Below are 19,813 nucleotides of genomic sequence, written 5' to 3'. Positions count from 1 at the left end.
AAACACTGCAGTGCCTCAGAGCCTTTAAATTAAATTTACATGGCTAGTTTTTAAATAAAGAATCAATAGTGCATATGTCTGTACTGTTTGAGATATGTATGGTTTGCTGGACTGAATCATCAGGCAGGCTTTTAATTGACATATTTATCATTATTTTTTCAGGAAAATATATTAGTATAAGAAGAAAGGAAATGTTTAAAGCTATCAGGCTCATTTATCTCTCTCAGGAAGAAATCAAGATGAAATCAGGATCAATTATTGGAAATACTAAATGTGTGAAAAAACAAAACAAAACAAAACAAAACAAAACAAAAACAGTACTTAGTTGTTTCAGGCCAAAACTAATCTATGAAAAGAACTTTCTAAGTGTATTTTAGAGATATTAGCCTGAAATACAGCAAAGTTGATGAGCTCTGAGTGACAGAGGAAATAAGGGAACAGTGAATTGACAGGGTTCAGCAACCTCTTCTAGACAAAAAGCTCTGTAAATTAATTAGCAAAAGTAACAAACCTTCTAAACCATCTCCATGGACTCCAGACTGAAACAATCACTTCAACTACCAGACTTTTTGCTCTCCATTTCAATAGTCTTATAAATCAAGAACATAGGCAAGGGCACACTTGACTCATAAGAATATAAAACTGACCAAACAAGGTTGAACTGAAAATCTACCTCATACCAGAAGGTGGACAGCACAAGATATTTAAGGAAATACTATTGAAACAAATAAGAATTTCTTCTATGATACTCTTCCAGTTTTGGCAACATGCAGTTAAGGGATAGCCTGAGCCAAAAGCTATATCCACACACTACTTTATGGTTAGCAGTTCATCATAAACGTTTATTAAATGATTCATAAATATTTTGAGTAGTTCGAGTTGTACTGCAGACTCTATGGGAGAACACAATGACCAGCCCTTTATGAAAACCTGTAATTTTTTTCTACCCCCTGTTTTTATCTGTTACTAGTTATTAGTCTATAAGAAAGCAACACATTTTAACATTTCTTTAATAATGAGGTTGATTAGAATATAAATTCCATGCTGTAGCTAGTAATTCAGCAATTCCATATTTGAGTTCTTCTAGAACTCCTGCAATGGCATTGTGAATCCTGGGACATAATTCATCTCGTCCTGCTGATCTGTCATTTGCACTTCTGAGTAGTACCTTGTTGCTGTACTGCTGGTCAAGCTGGCTTTAGGAAAAGGTTCTTTTTTAATTATTTCTTTGATAGGTGGTACGCTTTTACTCTGAGCCTCTAATGTAGGGTCTTTAATCATTTTACCCTGTTAGCTGCTCTTTTAAATTACTTTTCAGGAAGCTTTCTTATTTTTATGTGTTTTCCCTTTTTGAAGTTAAATATTACTTCAGTGGGGTTTTTTTCCTTCCACATGACACAAACTTCGAATTTGTCCTGATCTCTTCAGCCTGACAAGTAGTAACATCTTGGACTACAGTGAGTGTCATGCTGAGGATGTATTCAGACAGCACTTCTCCTTTTTTAGATTTTTGACTCATCACTAACAGAGAAAAAACTTTCTAGAAAATACCAAGGATATTACTTCTTAGTGGCAAAATTGCAAGCCTGAACTGCTTCTGATGCATTAGAAAAATTCCTATGCCAATGAGTCAACCTCTGTGAGTATAAGACTGTCACAAACCACAAATCACAGGTTGCTGATTAATAAAGTTCATACACACCTTTCATACTATAGGGTAATTTATTTTTTAATGTAGAAAAAAATCCCGAGAATGGTTTAAACTGTCTGCTTGTAATTGTGATTTTGCTGCATAATACTAATATTTACTCATTTTTATATAGAACAGACAAACTTATTCCATCATGCTTATATTTTGATTACATATGCAAAGTTAGTCAAGTTAAATGCAGCTTCATATTCAAGTTCCAAGCAAGCACTGAATGGCTGGTTATTGCTCAAGGTATCAATCAGAATCTCAAGAAAACTAAACAAAAGAGAAGACTTGCCTACAACTGAAACTTTCACTGCCATACCTTTGTTAAAAATAGGAAAGGATTATGGTAGACCAATAAAAATCCTGGCGTAACTGAAGCAGTATCATGTCCCCAAAAAAATTCATTTCTTGAAGTCAACAGTCAAAATAAGGTCTGGCAAAATGATTCTTGTTTGCAGCTGTAATTATGGAATTTGCAGTCTTAATTGTGGAAATTTGTAAGCATAACGCAACCAGTAAACCTTGCATAGATAAATACAGCCGTAGCCACATCCACGAAATACCAGTTAGCAGTACAGTGTTTCTTAAATGCAAGTAGAGCAAAGGCTAAAACTGCTTTAGTACCAGATCTGAGGCCCTATGTGCATGAAAACAAGTATGATGTAATCTGTATTGCAAACATTACTACTGCAAATTGATTTTGAGACATTCTGGAAAGACTAATTTTAAACATCAAAGGCAATTTCATTTTCAGAAATGTGTGGTGTTTTAATTTAAATAAACATTAGACCTTACATTGTTTGGAACAGATCTACATTTGCTTGTCTAAAGCCACAAAATAAATAAACTACAGTTTCCCAGGTGTTATGTAGTTCATATGAAATTCCTCATCTCAGGATGTGTAGATGACAGCTAGGACTGGAACAAAAATACTGACCACCTGTTTCTGCGAAACTGATTATCAGTAAAAATTACCAGGATTGATATTTAAAGGCTAGATTTTTCAAGAAAACTCAGCATTCGACATTTAGACACCTAACTCAGCAGACAGACTTTCAAAAGAACTTTGTCCCCATTTTGGCACTGAAATGTATTAGTTAGATTTCCAAGGGTTTGCTCCTACAAAGCATAAGGCATTTTGGCTCTGCAGCAGTGAAGCACTTCAACACGTTTAATTTAAACATGTAAATGGTTATTTGCACACTTAAAAGCCCTTACACAATCTATTGTGCTGCTGGGTCAGGGCCAGAGTTTTCAGCACCTCACAGGAGTGACCCCAAAAGTAGCAATAGGCATGTTTGAAAATCTACCATAGGTACTGAGGCCTGATTAAATTAAGGAAAGTTTGTCTGAGAGTTTGCCAGTAGCTGGGGTCTTGCTCACTTCCTTCTATTTGGAGGAGGAAAGAATGTATATGAACTCTTGCTTTATCGAACAGAAGAAAAAAAAAAAAACACCAAAGATGAAGATAATTATCTTGAAATCTAAGTCTGCTCTTCCATTAAGTACTGTAAGTTCTGCAACGATCTCTATATTCCCTGTTGCCATCTCTGCTTTTCTTCATCTACCTTTCTGTTCACTGATGTCCCTCATCCACAGACACCTGCAAATCAGCTGAACTGGCAAGCATTCCCTCTGGAATGTCTTATCCCATTTTAGTTCATGTTTGGCTTTTCCACAGTCTTGGACATTGGCTTCTTATTGTTTCTGCCATCACCACAGAAAGGCAGAGGTCACTGTCCTTTCCCTTTAGCTCAAGTGAAACATGATTATCACTGGTGAGTAGCAGCTGGGCAGATGCCACCTTTAACAAACAAAAAATAAAACGCTGCACAGAAATTGCCCTAAGGGTTGTTATAGCACCAGTGTGAAATACCAGTCACAACTGGATCTGTGATCACTCTGCAGATTAGAGATGGCAGCCACTGCTGCCAACGTGAGTTGTCCACTCTGATGCTACACGATCATACTTCTTCCCTCAAGTCTCCATGGCCACAGTAATTCTGCAACAAGGGCTACTCCTGCATTGCTCACCCGTATGCAGGAGCTGTATGAGCCATACCATCTGGCTTTACAGCTTACATTAGCAGCACTGTAACAGCGTTTGCAACTGCTTCTGTGGGACATTTGCTTTTGTTTCTGTGAAGCCTGACAGCCTCCCAGCTGCAGCTCCTCTCTAACGTACAGTGAGCACTGGTCAGGATGCCAAGGTGATAATGTCAGTTCCAGCATTACATCTGAAGGCATCTTTCTGCTACCATGTGCAAAACTTCACACAGCCTTTTATCCCTAGTCTGCGCTCTTACGTATATACACATATAGCTGTTAAAATTGCCAGCATTCTTCACGAAAAGGATGTTAACTCCTATGAATTTATCACTTTTACAGAAAGCTTTTTGGATAAAGAGAATTAAAACTGTTCTTTAAAATGATGCACGTTCCTATTATGTGTAGTAAACATCACACTGAAAGTGGGGGGAAAAGGAAAAGAAAACGAGCATTCCATGCAGCCAGCAACTGTCAAGCATCAAAGATTTTATTTCAACATTATGTCAAAAATCGTGATGCTTTAAGGCTCATCAAAACATGAGCACATCTCCAAGGCAGATGTCTTGACTCTTGAGGCTGTTGAATGGCTGGATTACAGAAAACTTACCAAAAAAACTATTTAAAAAAAAAGCACACCCACCCACACATCTATTTTTTTTAAGAAAAAAGCATCTATACAAACACAACAATAACAGTTATCCTTACTTTGGCTCCCTTTCTAACTTAGCATTTGCAGCTACTATATGTAGCACTCTTTTTCTCAGCTGCTAAGGCCCTTTCAAAGTGTCTTTGGATACTCTTTTGGTTCTGATTCTACTTGTTCTCTGGCCCCAAGCAATTGTTACTGCTTTTCAGTGACATTCTTCCTCATTTCTGTTTGTGTAGGTCATACAGATTTTTATATGTGTTAAAATTTGCATTAATAGACTCTGCAAGAATGTATCAGGTTAAGGATAAAAAATTTATATAGAAGAAAAAAGCATTTAATTTAACTTTGGTCTAAGCTAACATGTTACCGAGCACACAGAATCCGTTATATACCTCTGCTCTAAAACTAAACAGTGGGGAAAAAAGTATTCTCCAGAACTCAGTGAGGTTCAAATAGAGGAATTTTTCAATTCCATTGGCTTTAATTTGGCCTTAACACAATTTCAAATGTCTAAAAAAGCTGGTGGCCGAAGTGTTGAAGATATAAAAGATCCATTAATTGCATAAAGATGTATAAAACCAGACCACATTGGATTTATGAACCAAATTACATCAAAACATATTATTAACTTTAAGGTTCTAGGGGAAATAGCCATTGACATGAACTATAGCAGCAACAGATATCTAGACTCTCAGAAAGCCTTTGACAATTTTTCACTTGATGGATTAGTGCATACGGTATTAAATATAAGCTGCCCTAAGGAAAATTTTGAGACTAAATAATTGGTTTATAGACAGAAAGCAGAAGATCAGAATATAAAGTATCCATTCACCATAACATGGCAAGAATTGTTTTGCATGGGATTTGTATCAGATTGTTATTCTTAATATTTTGATGAACAGTTTACAGAAAATAATTAAAAGATGAAATCCATCTATTGCCATCAGCATTAGAGATTAGGAACTGGTTAAAATGCAAAGAAATATTTACATTTTTATTAAAATATAAGCTCAAGGTGATATGGGAATTTTAGGTTCCACATGTAGAATGATGCACCCAGAAATGGTAATTCATTAATTAAGTACAGGCCAAATAACAGGAAAATGGTGTAATGGAGAATGTGATCTAATTAGATATAGTTAAACTTTTTACATTCACTGTCTAAAACAAAGCAGAAATTTAAATGTATTTTGCTTTTCTCAGAAAGGTTCTTTTGTAAGAAAGAAATCCTCATGGAAATCCACTCATTCCAATGGGTCAGGGTTTCACCAGAAGTGTCAACCATTGTTGACTCTATCTAAATAAAGAAGGAAAATGTCGCATGAGTACATGGTGTGGTTAAATACAACAGGAAAGCTTTTCCACATCAGAGAAAATTGTAACAAGTGCAAATTGGGATGGGTAAATTTACCCTGATGAATTTACTTGACTAACTTAAGGACTTACTTTCTGTAAATCAACCACAGTCAGATGCATCAGATGCAAATGGGCTTGTCTGAAGTTACTTAACAAATGTTTCCTGCAAATATACATTATGCTCTAGAAATTTTGCTTTCCTAAAGATATGCTTCTGGCTCACACCAACCTCAGATCTTACCTTTGTGTGTAGAAATGAACAGTTATCACCTTGTGGATTGTTTCCAGAAGGTCAACAGATAATCTAGATGTCTCAGAGATTTTTGTGATGAACATGCTCTCTCCTTGGGCCTCAAAGATAAAAATACACAGAAGGCCATTAAATTGTAAGTATGAGTGGGGTTTTTAATTGTGCTGGAGCTGCTGCACAAAGCCTATTTATTGAAACTCTGTTTATCAGGAAAATGGGGAGCCTAGGCCTAGGGGAAGGTTTACCTTTGAAGGATATCACCTTGAGGTATATCCTTATAGACAAAAACAAAAAAGGATTTTGTACAAAACAATTATAGACTTCCTCAGAAGATACAGTTCACTGCTACTTTACACCATGGTGTTCCAGAGCTAGCATAGGAACTGCAGTCTCCAGACAGACGACCATTGCTCATTCTTCATGCCATTTTAGAGCATTTTGTTTGAATCAGGTTGCCAATTTGCAAATTCTGTCAGATTTAAGTATGAAACCAAAAGAAATTGCTGCCTCAACTTTCATCCCCCCTACAGTAGGAACAAAATATTCATGAGGTCACTCAGGCACCATGGTTCACTGTCCAGCTCATTTATGTAAAACTGCAATCAACTTCAGGGCACTGCCTCTGTCTTTTGCTTCTTTACTCTCCTGAAACAACTCTTTGGGTTTCCTCTTGTCTGACTGTGTCTTAGGTTCTTTCCTCTGCATTTCTTTATCTACAAGAACCTTCTGTCATATGTACCTTCATTCTCCTTACGCTCACTTGCTCCTTTTGAGATACCATATACTAATTACAAGTTTAAGTGGAACTGAAAAATCATGGAGTTTTGGAATCCACAATGCAATGATATTGAAAGCAAGGCAGAAATCACTGCTTCAGCGATATTCAAACTACATAGTAAATATTTTCTTAAAAATTATGGAGAGATCTGTAGAATATGAAACTACACCAGAAGACTGGGAAATTTTCATGGTATCCTACCCACTACACAAATATATCAATCAGACCATAAGTCTGAACACCTTCTTCTGTGCAGATGGAGGTCTTAGTGACCCTAGTCGTGATTCATCCTGCAGAACACTGGCATTTAACTGAGGTGCTTAAATAAGTAGCCTCCCGGCTCAGGAGCCTTCTGCTATCACAGAGAGACACAGACAGGCTGATTGGCTTTCTGAGTAATCCTGATCCATGGGAGCCTAATTGCAGAGAGAGGACAAAACAGAATATCCTTAGCAGTGATACTTCAGTCTAGTGCTAGATATTAGCTGTAATAAACTAAGGTTATAGCATTTTGCCTAGAACACCTATTAGCAAGCATTGTAACTTCAGAAAAAGATTAATGTTAGCATTATTGACTCTCTTAGAACCTGTTTATGTTCCAACTGGGATTAAAAGGGCATATGAATTCTAAATGGCTATTATGAACAACTAGGAATAACCGAGAGAGTGAAGAGATTTATTTAGAATAAATATATATGTACACCAAATCATTCAGAGAGAATTTTGGCGTGGCTATTTTTGACTAGCTCAATATATGGACAACCTCTCAGTCAAGATGGTTTGCTAGGTCAGGGGAACATAGGTCAGGGGCAATGGTTCTTAACAGAGAAGTCCTGTATTACAGACTACCAGCCTTGGTCAACTGACTTGCCCTCTGGAGGTGCTCATCTGTCATTAGGAGTGACCCACACTCTCATCTTGTTTTGGCAAAATATGTGAAGTTATATTAAATAAATTGTGGTCATATCAGTCTTACAAGAGTCTGGAGCAACTGGGAATAGAAAAATTTACGATTTAGTATTTTTAATCATTTGAGATAATCTCAAAGTTAATTTATCCTCTGTGGAATATTCTCACTTCAACAGAAACAGCAGTTGTTCCACATAGACTTCAACCAATGCTTGACAGCCCATCCCAAAACTAGTATGGACAGGGCACTGAGCTGGCTGATTCAAAGACAAAGAATATGTGGTCATGGGAGGAGATTTCTTGACACTTCCAAAATCTACATGGACCTCTGAAAAAAAAAAGACAAAATGGGAAGTATTGTCACAGGTCATCTATCCAAAAAAAAAAAAAAAAGAAAAAAAATCACATTAAAATCGATTAAAATAAATTGGAAGAGTAAGGATAAAATGGGATTGTGAAGAGAGGAATAATGAATTTTCAGGAAGAAGTGGCAAAATTAAGTGTTAGTAGCATATGTAAGCACAGAGGTGGATAACAAAAGCAGTTTTCAGTACGTTTGAGGAGTATACATCAATTCAGCACCCACAAAGCCATCTCACCTTTCTGGGACTCATTGTGTATTTTGTATTGGTCATATATTTTCTCTGCAATACTGGCTATGAACTGCCTTTCTTTCCTCACCAGAAGGTCTAACTGTGATGTTCACCCTGCTTTGAGCAGGGGTGTGGGCTAGATCAATGCTAAAGATCCCTTCTAAGCTGAATTATTCTATTATTCTAGAATATTTTTAAGACTCATGATTTCACAAATTGATCAGGTTGGGAAGCTTATCTTATGTCCCCAGAAATTAAAAGCTCCTTGTATCACATTCTATATCGAGTTAATATCATGCATTGCCTCATGGAAGCCAATGTTTTCAATAAAGGACAACAGCCCTCACACATCCATTGCCCAGAACCTACAACCAGACCCATACGAATGCTAATCATGGCTGTGAAAAGAAAAAGCCCTTGGTACACATGGAGTACCATAGAGGATGAAACTTCTTACCTAAGGGCTCTGCCTCAGTGACAGAAGTTTTTGTAAACACTTTGTTTCTCGGTAAATGCCGGATAATCCCTTGTGCCATACTGCATTATTCTGCTTTGGTGCAAAAAGGCCTCAAGTCATCAGTTCCAGATTATCTATTCTTCTCATGGAAAAATGGTTATGAAGAGTTGCCGTTACCCGAAAACAGCCAATGATCCTTATTAAAGGTTAAACATGATTAAATTCTGTACATGTGTGTAATTTTTCTACTGTTTTTCACTTTAAATATCAGACACTTCATGTGAAATGTATTCAAGCTGTCAAAAATGAACCTTTTCTGCAAGGAAGAATAACAGATTGACACAAATATTAAATATAATCTGAAAAATATATACATCTCCTTTTTAGTGTTGATCCCATTATGTAACAGCTCTTACAATACGTTCCTAGAATCATCTGGATTAGGAAAAAATTCTGTCTGTAGGATTTCAAAGGCCATCTGAATCCAAGCTTCCTGCAGCATAGTTTCACTAATCCTACACCACCCCTGACAGAGAAGCATCTTGTTGAGTCTTGCATATTCCAATGATACTGGTTACAAAACAGCCCTTGGCAGTCTTTGCTATTGCATAACTGCTCCTACAAGGGCCGAGTTGACTTCGTAGAGTTTGAAACTTAGCAAATATCTTATCCTCCTTTTTGACAAGTCACAAAAATAAAATCTAAATTTGGGACCCGTTTTTCTTATAACTGAGACTGTTTCTTACCAGCCACGAAAAAGCTAGGCTACCCTAGGTTGGTACTGAATATTTTGAATACATGGAAGAATTTTGCTGTGAGGGTGCCCTGTTCTTCCACTATACCTTTATTTCTGAAAGCAGGCCATTTTTTGCTCTATTCTACTCCAGTCCTCCCTTCATAGCTCCTCCATACAAAAAACAGATTCAGTGGTGGAATAAGAAGCGATAAATTTGTCTATTCATACTTCTCATCATCAGAGTGCAAAGCGTTTTTATTATTCTTAAAATAAGTGTTTTCTCCCTCCTGCTGAAGTTTAAGGCTATTCATTCATGTTCTTTTCTTTTTAAGCAACGGGAATAATTGATGACAGTAATCCACAGATATCCCTTTGAATGCTTACAGACATAATCAGGACTCTTTCATTACACATCTTTAGATTTCAGCATGCAGTGACAGCATCTATAACATTTTATTAGCTCAGTGCATACTATTTTGTTTTCTATTATCAAAGCAATAAACACTCCTCATACTAGAAAGGGACAGTGCCATCCACAGCAATGTTCATATTACATACACTCATTCAGATTAAAAGACGGTACAACTGATGAGTGATTTGAATTAATAACACTCTCAGGAGATGGAAGAAGCTACTGCCCCCTAGAACCTGCTTTCCTACTATGAAATATATTCCAGTTTTACCCACAACTTTAATAAGAGTTGTTTACTTGACTGCTGGAAACATTTGATTAGTGTTGGGAACATTTAAATTCCAATGCTCATAGAAACTATTTTGACCCCTCTGGAATATTAAAAATGCCCAATGAAGCCTCAGCTGCTATTTGTAATTTGTAGACTGTGAGTAATAAATGTTTCAAAGTGTTTTGTTGGTGAACTTCTGTGAGCATCATTAAGAAGGAGCAATGGGTAACCAAAACAAATAGAAAAAGGCTGTTGCTCTGAGCCAACGTTTTTTTCTGTTCTTTAATACACAGGAAAAGCCACCAACACATGTTGGGGGGGGGGGAAGGGAAACGAAGCTTTTACCTTCATGGTACACAACAGCCTTTGCTGATTCTTGGATCTTTCTCCTATGCTTCCTAATAACATGAGCTGTCAATGTTTACTTTAATGCTTAGAGCAGCTCTCTAAATACATGGTGAATTAGCAAAAAAATATCATATATAGTCCCAAACTCCTGAATATGTTTGAATGTTATGACATTTGTCAAGGTAATTATTCAATGAAAAAAATGTTGAAATTATACACTGCTCCATTCTAAAGAAAACTAAACTAAGGTATTATTTTGGTGTTTTGGGTTTTTTTAATTCCTCATTTGATCAAATCCTTGGTCAAGGAACTTACTTTCTAAGTTAAAAAGCAGCACAGAGCTTGCAAGCAGAAAACCATGTTAATATTTAACTTGGACTAGAAAAATTCCCCGTGTGTTGGTGGAATCAATGCACAGTGACTACAAGAGTTGGTACTGACAATACACCTGGGATAAGACCTCAGAAAACTTCGTTATAGTGACCAGACAGCATATTGCAATTAAAATCTCTGCTTTCCCAGTTTAACCTAATACTTATGAAAACTGACAACAATAAAGCATTTCTGGTAAATGCTTTTTACATGCTTGTATTACTCACAAACATTTAAGAAGTTAATTTTCATTTAACAAGGCTGAATTTCTCTCTGCTACTTGTCTACTTAATGCACAGTGATGCTCTTGTTCTAATGGTGCAGGACCTGTACAGTAAGGTGTCCATTCCAATGTCAATTATATGTGAAGGAAACTGAAGCAGAAGCAAAAGTAAAATGTTGGAACACTTTTTCAAGACTTTACAAGGTATTTATCAAATTCCACAGAGGTAGTGGGTCCAGCATCTTTTTGCAAAATGTGTTCTTTAAAAGCCTTCTCAGTCCTTGACTCAGCAACACAATGAAAAGGTGGGAGATAAGCATTACCTGAAACCTTACCAGGACGACCCAGTTCTCTGTCTTACTGTCAGTCATCATGACCAACTCCCAAGTCGTGGTACAAAGCTAAGCTTCATCCTGCTTTTTCACAGAACTCAAATACATTCCTGTTCTCAATTGAATCAATAAAGCTTTTATATCCATGGCAAGAAACAGAACTCTGCCCTGCATCACCATGCTTCTACATACCTAGCTGCAAATAAACATCTAGCGAGCTAAAGAATTCAATTAAGTTTTCATTTCTCTCAGTCAACTGCAGATCACAGAGGAAGCTCCAATGACAGCAAAGACAGATGATGAAAACCTGATCAATTGCTATCACTTCAATTTAGATAAAAAGTCACCCATTTTTCAGCTCTGCTTGGTGCCCAGAAGAGATTAGATTAAAACTAGATCAAGAGGAAAAAAAAGCCTAAAACAGCTAAAGAAAGCCTTTCCCAACTCTTGTAAGTGTCCTCAGTTAATCCCACCATGTCAAGTCAGGCTACCAGCAAGGGCTAAAAGCAAATTCCAGAAGGCTTTTGAAAGTTATCAGTACTATTGAGCCTCCAGAGAAAACCAGCATGAAAAGCTATACTACCTGTTTGCTAAAGTCGTCCCCCCCTATACTGGGTTTTAGAAAATATTAAGAGAACTTTCTAGAATATTATTAGGGCAAACATTACAAATTCTTGTGTCTGCATTAATCACTATTGTGTACTGTCATACTGTGTGTGATTTCAAGAGTAATTTCTGCAGTGACTTTACAACTGAATAACATCAGAACCTGGTGTTACTCAGTTGTAAAGTCACTGCAGAAATTTGCTAACACCTAACTATCACACCCTGAATTATTTCAGTTTTGTGGGTTTCCACCCAAAAACTCAATGGAGATAAAGCACTGAGATGCAGGTTCAGCAACTGAGACTTCGATTTGTATTGGATAACAGTTTTGCAAGTGGTTTCATAAAGCAAAACACAAAGAATGTGAATTTAGCTCATTGTTACAAATAAAATGTAAGAAAAGGGAGAAAACATCTATTTCACCACTATGCTGCTGTCATAACATATAGGAGTCTCCAAAGCAACAGAAATTGAAAAATCTTGACTTTATTAAAAAAAAAAAAAAAAATCTATGCTTTATTTAAAAGCTGAGGAACTACACTTGGTTCATCCTACCAAATTCTGTACACGGCAGCAGTTCAAATATGAATAGCATATCTCAGCAGGCAGAATTAGCACCAAAGGAAACATTTTAACGAGAACAATATTAATCCTCGATTTTATCTTTCTTCTGTCAACATTTGTCACTAGCAGAAATCATGCAGCCACTTAACCCGTTGCCTGGTGATGCTCAGCCCTTTGGCTGCAACACACACCAACGCCACCTACCACAGCCTTGGCCTTTGGAACCACACGTACGGCCAGCAAATGACCATGCACCCCACGGTGAGACCCCCGTGAAAACATATATATCTCACCACATGACTGAATATATCCCACTCACACAGCTGGGCTTACCAATCCTAGCCTAGAATTTAATGTACACCCCATATGAGACCAGAGCTGTGCTAAGGAGTGCAGCAGGGACGGGGACACAGGCACCCAGGACAGGTCATCCATTGTCACCCTCAGAGCTGAGGAGCTGTCGGGGAGCAAAGGGAGCACGGAGTGGATCACAGACTGTGTCAACTATTCTGCTGGGCTATACCAGGATTGTTATTGCCATCTCTACATGATATGAATAATCCTTTGGCTTAAATTCTCTCTTCTAGCTGTCAACAATCAGCATAGTACAAGAAAAACAGAATTTTGCAGTAGCCAAAAAGGACTGAAATTTTTAAAGTATGATAAAATATCTTTCTTATTTGAAAAGTCTTGGGTAGTATAACTTGGCCAAATCACCTCATAACGCCCTGTGTTGGCTCAAAGCTGAGGGCACTAATGAAACTGTGAGACAGAAAAATTTGAATGCTTTTCTGTCTCTGCTGCTAAAATAAAACTGTTTTTCCTTCCAACTTTCTATGATTTAACTCACTCAGTGCCATAATCTTGGTCAGCTATTTGTTTTGAGAGAAGGTAAAGAGAGACAGAGAGCAACAACAACAGAGAGAATGTAAAGAGAGACACCACACAAGTGCAAGTACTGGCTGTGTACACACATCTTTAGAGGAAAGAAAAACGGGATAGAAAATTTACACTAGACCAAGGAAGCAAAACGGTGGTAGCCTAAAAATCCAGCAGGCAGAAAGAGGATACAAAGCTGAATGGCAGAAGTTTTCATATCTCACAAAAACCACACAACTTCCAAAATACTCAGAGGTCCTAAAGCTGACCTGAGTATTGACACAGCTCATTCACAATCCCTCTTTCCTGCTTTATGTTGGCTGAGCCCACTTTCATTAACCATTTGTCTCTCCAGATCCATATAAACTGTTAGTTAACATTAACATTGTCAACAAATTTTCTCCTCTTTGGACAATCAAGTCCAAATTTTAGCTCAGGACTGCGAAACTTCATGCAAAAAGTAAAAGGCTTGGTTGCATGGTATCCAGAGCTTATACCCCTCTCGACACCATCACTTATACCCAGAAATTATCTCGCTATGGTGACTGTTGGATATTAGGTGGTCACACAAGCAAACAGCAGAGGAACCCTAACAAATTTTTGCAGAATATCACTGGGAAGACTGGATAAATGCACAAACAGTGCTTTTAGTAGTGAATACCTTTATACTTTATACTCATCCAATTTCACTCAGCCAACATCTCAACACTTCCAAAGCTGTACACCACTTGACATGATTCACAAGAGAAGTTAGCTGGCTGACATACACCAGACTAGTGTAAAGGGATGGAGGTCAACCAGCCACAAGCATGGACAAGCCTTGAATTTCACAATTGGACAGACACTTGCAAAAGCATTGTTTGGCTGTGGGATTGTTGTTGGTTTTCTTATTCTTATACACATTATTAGTCAACTACAAGAAGAACACAAAAATGGTCTGATGAGTAGCATTTCTCCAGTAAGGCAGGAAAAGGGGAGGTGTAGGTCCCACGGTTAAATTTTCACTGAAGCACTTCATGCGGGAAAATATCAGTTTAGGAAACTGGTGCTTTGCTTTCTTTTTTTTTTTCTTGCTTTTTTTTTTTTTCAGGAAACTATCTCTATTAAACATTTCTCACTAAAAAAATGCAGGACTCATTCTTCTGCTGCACTTTTAGACATTCATCCCTAAAATTACTGGCATTGTGCTCCAAGTTTTAATTTTTATACTGTTATAATTATCCTAACTTATATTCATAAAAGCACTACACAGTGCCACGGCTACTAGAGAAAAGCAAGGAAATAAAAAGTAAAAATCAAAACACACATCAATATAAATACTCATTTGGAAATGAAATTACAAATTGTTATTTTGGGAAAATACAGTAACCCTGCCCTCAAACAGAAAGAGACACCCATCAATTATATTCTCATTGTTTCCATTCCAGAGGAAGACTGGAGAATTATTACCGTAACAAGAAACAGAAGAGCCAATATTTCACACAAACAAAATTTATTACTTTACCCAACCCTATACCTGCAGCATCCCATCTTCAAACCACATTTTCTCCCCTCTCCTCTCCACAGATACGTGGGAGCATGAAACCTGTCTGCAGGCTTCACCAGAACCAACAGCTTCCACACTTATGGAGACCCAGAAGTTAATGTAAGCTTATTGCTGCGATGACAGTTGTGTCTAATCAGAGGAAACACAGGAGAAAGAAAAAAAAAAAAAAAGAGAAAGAGAGAAAAGAGGTGACAGAAAACACTTGAAGTAGAAAGACGAGCTCAACAATAGCTTTTTAGATCTTTCAAAAGCAGCAAATGAAGACAGAATACGGGCTGACCAAGCCTTGTATAAACCAAGGCTGCTCAGAGGGTATGTGGTAGCAGAGCTGAGAAGCCTTAGCTTGTTACTACAGTGATGCAAACAGCACACGCATCCCAAGGTGATTTTGCATTATGAGGAACTTCTGCCACATAAAAACAGTTCCACTTGGTTATGTGATTATATGTGGAATCCTGGGATTTGTTCAGCTTTCCTATGAATTTATTGCTATATTATTTTTCAGAGACATTTCTTTTCCTAGGTGCCCAGAGTCAGCACTTGATTGATTAGTGTGGTTTTTCAGGCTTACCCACTAAATTGATTTGAACAAGTCATTTGTTAATATAGTGAAACACACGTTCAAGATTACAAATTGTTTAACAAGTCTTGACAAACAAGTCCCTTGGTGGTCTTGAAGTTTCTCAGAAGCAGATGGATGAGGTACAATTTTATAGATTCTCTTTCCTATTTGTGTAAAGCTGCTAAGGTCTGAAATAGGCTTTAGGGTAAACAAGGGGCATTGTCACACAATAAAGAGACAATTGCCTGTGTTAGCACAACAATTAATTTATTTGCAGAGAACCACTCAGTCTATTTGTTACCACAAAAGTGCTAATTATTCCTGCTAATTACATGCAAAACCTTCATTATCACCTATATGAGGAAGAGGACCCCTCAGGTTTCAGTGACAAATTAATTACTGTGTTTTCCTTCTGAATGTACTTCTAGACAGTCCCTGTTATCTAAAAAATAAATTGGCTATCAGGAAGTTTGTCTCTCAGAGACATTCTGCAAACTAAAAGCAAACATACAAATATCATACCAAGTTACTATTGCTATTTTTTTTAGCAGGTATATCCTGAAGCTCTCAAAACCACTATATTAATTTACAAGCTCTTAATCCTAATAAAATATATCATGCACTGCTAAATTCCACTATGTGGCTGCTTTCAGAGCCTTTTACACATCTGTAAAACAATGGATAAGATAGCAGGCACCAAGTTTTAAAGATATAGCAAATAAGCCTAATGGTAAACTACTCAGTCAGCGAAACATAGATATAATTTCAGTGAATACATATGATTTAAAATTCATAATATCTGAAAAGGGCAGCAAAATGGCTGAATTACGCAGGCTTTCATTATCATCATTTTAATTCAACACATAAGACACTTGCCATCAAGTAGTCACAATGCACATCAGGGACAGGGGAAACTTCACACAGAAGGGTGGGGAGGCGCACAGGACCAAAGCCTTGGTTTGGAAGGTAGGAAACAGCATGAGCGAAGGAGTTACAGCACAGTGAATCTGGCAGAGGGATGAATGGAGAGGCTGCAGTGAATTCTCAACACACAGGCAAATAAATCAACTATTTTAAAAATCTTTTGAATCCTCTTAAATTTTGCTTAGAACCCATTAGGTAAGTTTCAGCCATTCCTGTATGACACCTTGCCAACAGCCCTTCTCTACTTCTAATCAAAGGTGCTCTGGAGTTGAGGCCTCCCCAGTTCCTGTGTTTGGCACAGCAGAACATCAATACCTTAACAATTCAGAGTGTCAACAGTATCCATTAATGGGCACATGAACGTCATCGTACAATTCCACTGTGTGGACTCCAACCACAATTTCAGCAGCACCAGTAACACTAGGTTGTACAAACCAACAGCTAACCCATGGCTGGCTTAATCGTGCAGTATTGGCAACATGGCAGAGAAGGATGGAGTAGTGCCCATAGGGCTACTGAAAGGCTAGAAACACAGTTTCATAGCGAATCAGGTAACAATTCACACCCACACAAAGTCATATTTCAACAGCCACTGTACCTGACGAAGATAAAGCAGGAGTGGGGGTGTGGATTCAGACGCTAGATGTCTACAAGACACAGCCCCACCTCTCCAGACCATCAGCACACAAAGGCAATGCCCAGGAGCAGGGAACGTATCCTGAGAGACTTGTTCATACATGACTCACTGGATCTATGCCCTTCCGTCACTTTAATCTGGGTATCATTGTCATGCACCCTTCTCTACTACGTAAACCATAAGATCTTAATTTTGCTTGCATTTGTAGCGCTTTCCTCAGACCCTCATATCTATTTTGTGTACCAAGAGAGTGACTTAGGCCCTTAATTCACCCACGATACCTCTTGTTTCTACTTCTTTCTTTTTTTAAGTAACTGTGTTAGTGCTTTCCACAATGTTCTTCTACAGAGGCAGGAATTCCCATAAATAATTATATGGCAACTTCATTATTCTTCAAGTCTACATTCATCCTCTCCTTTCACTCGAGGCCTTCAAAAACCTCAGTAACAATAATGTTAATACAGATAATAGCACTTTTTACATATGAAGAATTCTCAGCTCTATATCCTAGCTTAGCACCATGGTTTCTGTTCCAAAGCACAGGAAAGTTTCCTTGGCCTAAGCAAAAAATCCCATCCTTGAAATTTAGAATGCACTTTTTTTAACACGTTCTATGATTGAAAACCTAAAAAGATAACAGAATAATTAGCATTGCTGCTGCATCTCTAACAAATGGCCTCCAACCTATTATACATAAAGGTAGCTCAGATCCAGAAAATGTAAAATTAACCCATGATCAATCAATTGAAAATTGGTCTCAACAAGCAAGAGTTTAGCAGCAGAATGCAAAAGCAGAGCATAACTCGCTCCAACTCAGGACAGTCTATTATTCTATACTTATGATAGAAAGACCTTTTTTTCCATTTATTATCGTCAGGTTGCTCAGCAGATTCTTTTATCTGTTTGTCAATAGCAAGAACAGCAATATTTGACTGACTTCAAGAGACAGTTGGCAACAGGGAGGCCACATGCCAAGAAAAACAGATGGATTCTAAATTTGAGGAGAAAGTGACAGAGAAGGGGGATTGAACTGAAAAAGAGAGGTGCACAAAGAGAGTTGCATGGCATCAAGAATTATTGAGAGCTGGAAGTGAAGGGGAAGATGGAGAAGCAGGTGATTTCAGTCTATTTTTGCTATGAGCAGAGGAGGAACAAGACATTGCTTTCACAGTGAAACATTTGAGCAATAAAACCATGAGTTTGCCTAGAAGGCAAACCCTTTCAATATGGGCCTTAATATCTTCTAATTTGCCTGGACTGAATTATGAGGACATCTTTTTGGCCTGGCCTATACCACAAAGTATGAGTAGGATTAAGAGCATTCAAAGTAGCTGACAAGATGCTGAAGCAGAAAAGAATCTTTCTGTAGAGACTAGAAAGTAGGGGTCAGCACTGGATTAACTGACACATACATTGCAACTTGTGTTCCAGTGGCTTCATTGCTTCAGCAAATACTGAAGTTGGAAACAACTGATCTAATTCAGAATTCAACTACACTAGAATCTATTTTATTAAAATCCATGTGCACTAAAACACCAAGTAATTTTAAACTCCTTTACATCTGGTGGGGATGGGGAAAGTAGTTGTTGGGTATGGGATTTTTTTAGATCTACATTTTCCTTCAGGTTCTCACATACGTGCTCCTGCATAAACATTTCCTGGCTCAACATTGTGTTTGCTCACACCACAGTTCTTCCACAGAGGCATTTGCTTCCTGCTGCAAAGAAGGGGGAGGGAGGCAGCGTGCAGTGTAGCACCGTTTATCCATTTCAGACAAGGTTTGATTTAGGAAAGAACCAGCCACAACTTGCTGGGTACCAGGAGCCAAATAAATGATTTTACTGTTTGATTATCCACATCATTCAAGCACAGTCTAAGTGGCAATTGGTCTGCTTCCTGTCCTACTGGGACCTGGGTTGCACCACAGGTCTTTGCACAGAAACACTAGGTTTCTGGAGTTGAAAGGCTCCTGGAACTGTTAGCTTTCAATTATTTTGTCTTGGACTGAGCACCTTCACTCCTCCCTGTTCTCCAGCACAGCAGCTAAAATGGAGCCATCCTGCTGGAGCCTGTACAGGCAGCAGCTTCCCTAGGGACCCCCACACCCTTCCCCTCACATTAATGAGTGACTAACTAACAGAGTAAATAGAAATAAATTCGCAACTAACTTAACCCGGTAGATGTCAAGGAGGAAGACAATTCCCAAAGAGGAATTTAAACAGGGAAAAAGATGTATGAGCTTTACAGTTCAGCATAAGAAAGAGCACTTGCATAAGTTACTGCATATAAGAAAATAAGAAAATGGTTTTAAACAAAACAGAAGGTAAGTCTCCAAGGCTTGCACCACTAATGGAACTGAGAGGAGGGATGAAAAATGTTAGTATTATCTCTGGCTCAGGAAGTCCCAAAGCCATGATTCAGTAGAAGGTAGGAGAGTACACCAAGAAAGGATCATTACATGCTTGACATTTTCTTATATGCTCCCCCAGGCTGCTGTCAGAAACAGGATACCCGGCTAGACAGATGTTTAGTCTGATCCTGTATGACTGTTCTTACTTTGTGATAGTAAGACATAAATGTGGATAGGAAGAAAGTTATGTGCAACTCAGGGGGATCACATGAAACTTGAAGCTGATGCAGGCACAGCAGCCAACAGTCAGGGGA

Source organism: Streptopelia decaocto (genome assembly GCF_964273445.1).
Source record: "Streptopelia decaocto genome assembly, chromosome: 2".
NCBI classification, from domain to species: domain Eukaryota; kingdom Metazoa; phylum Chordata; class Aves; order Columbiformes; family Columbidae; genus Streptopelia; species Streptopelia decaocto.
The sequence above is the reverse complement of the archived record's forward strand: the minus strand, read 5'-3'. Positions refer to the sequence as shown.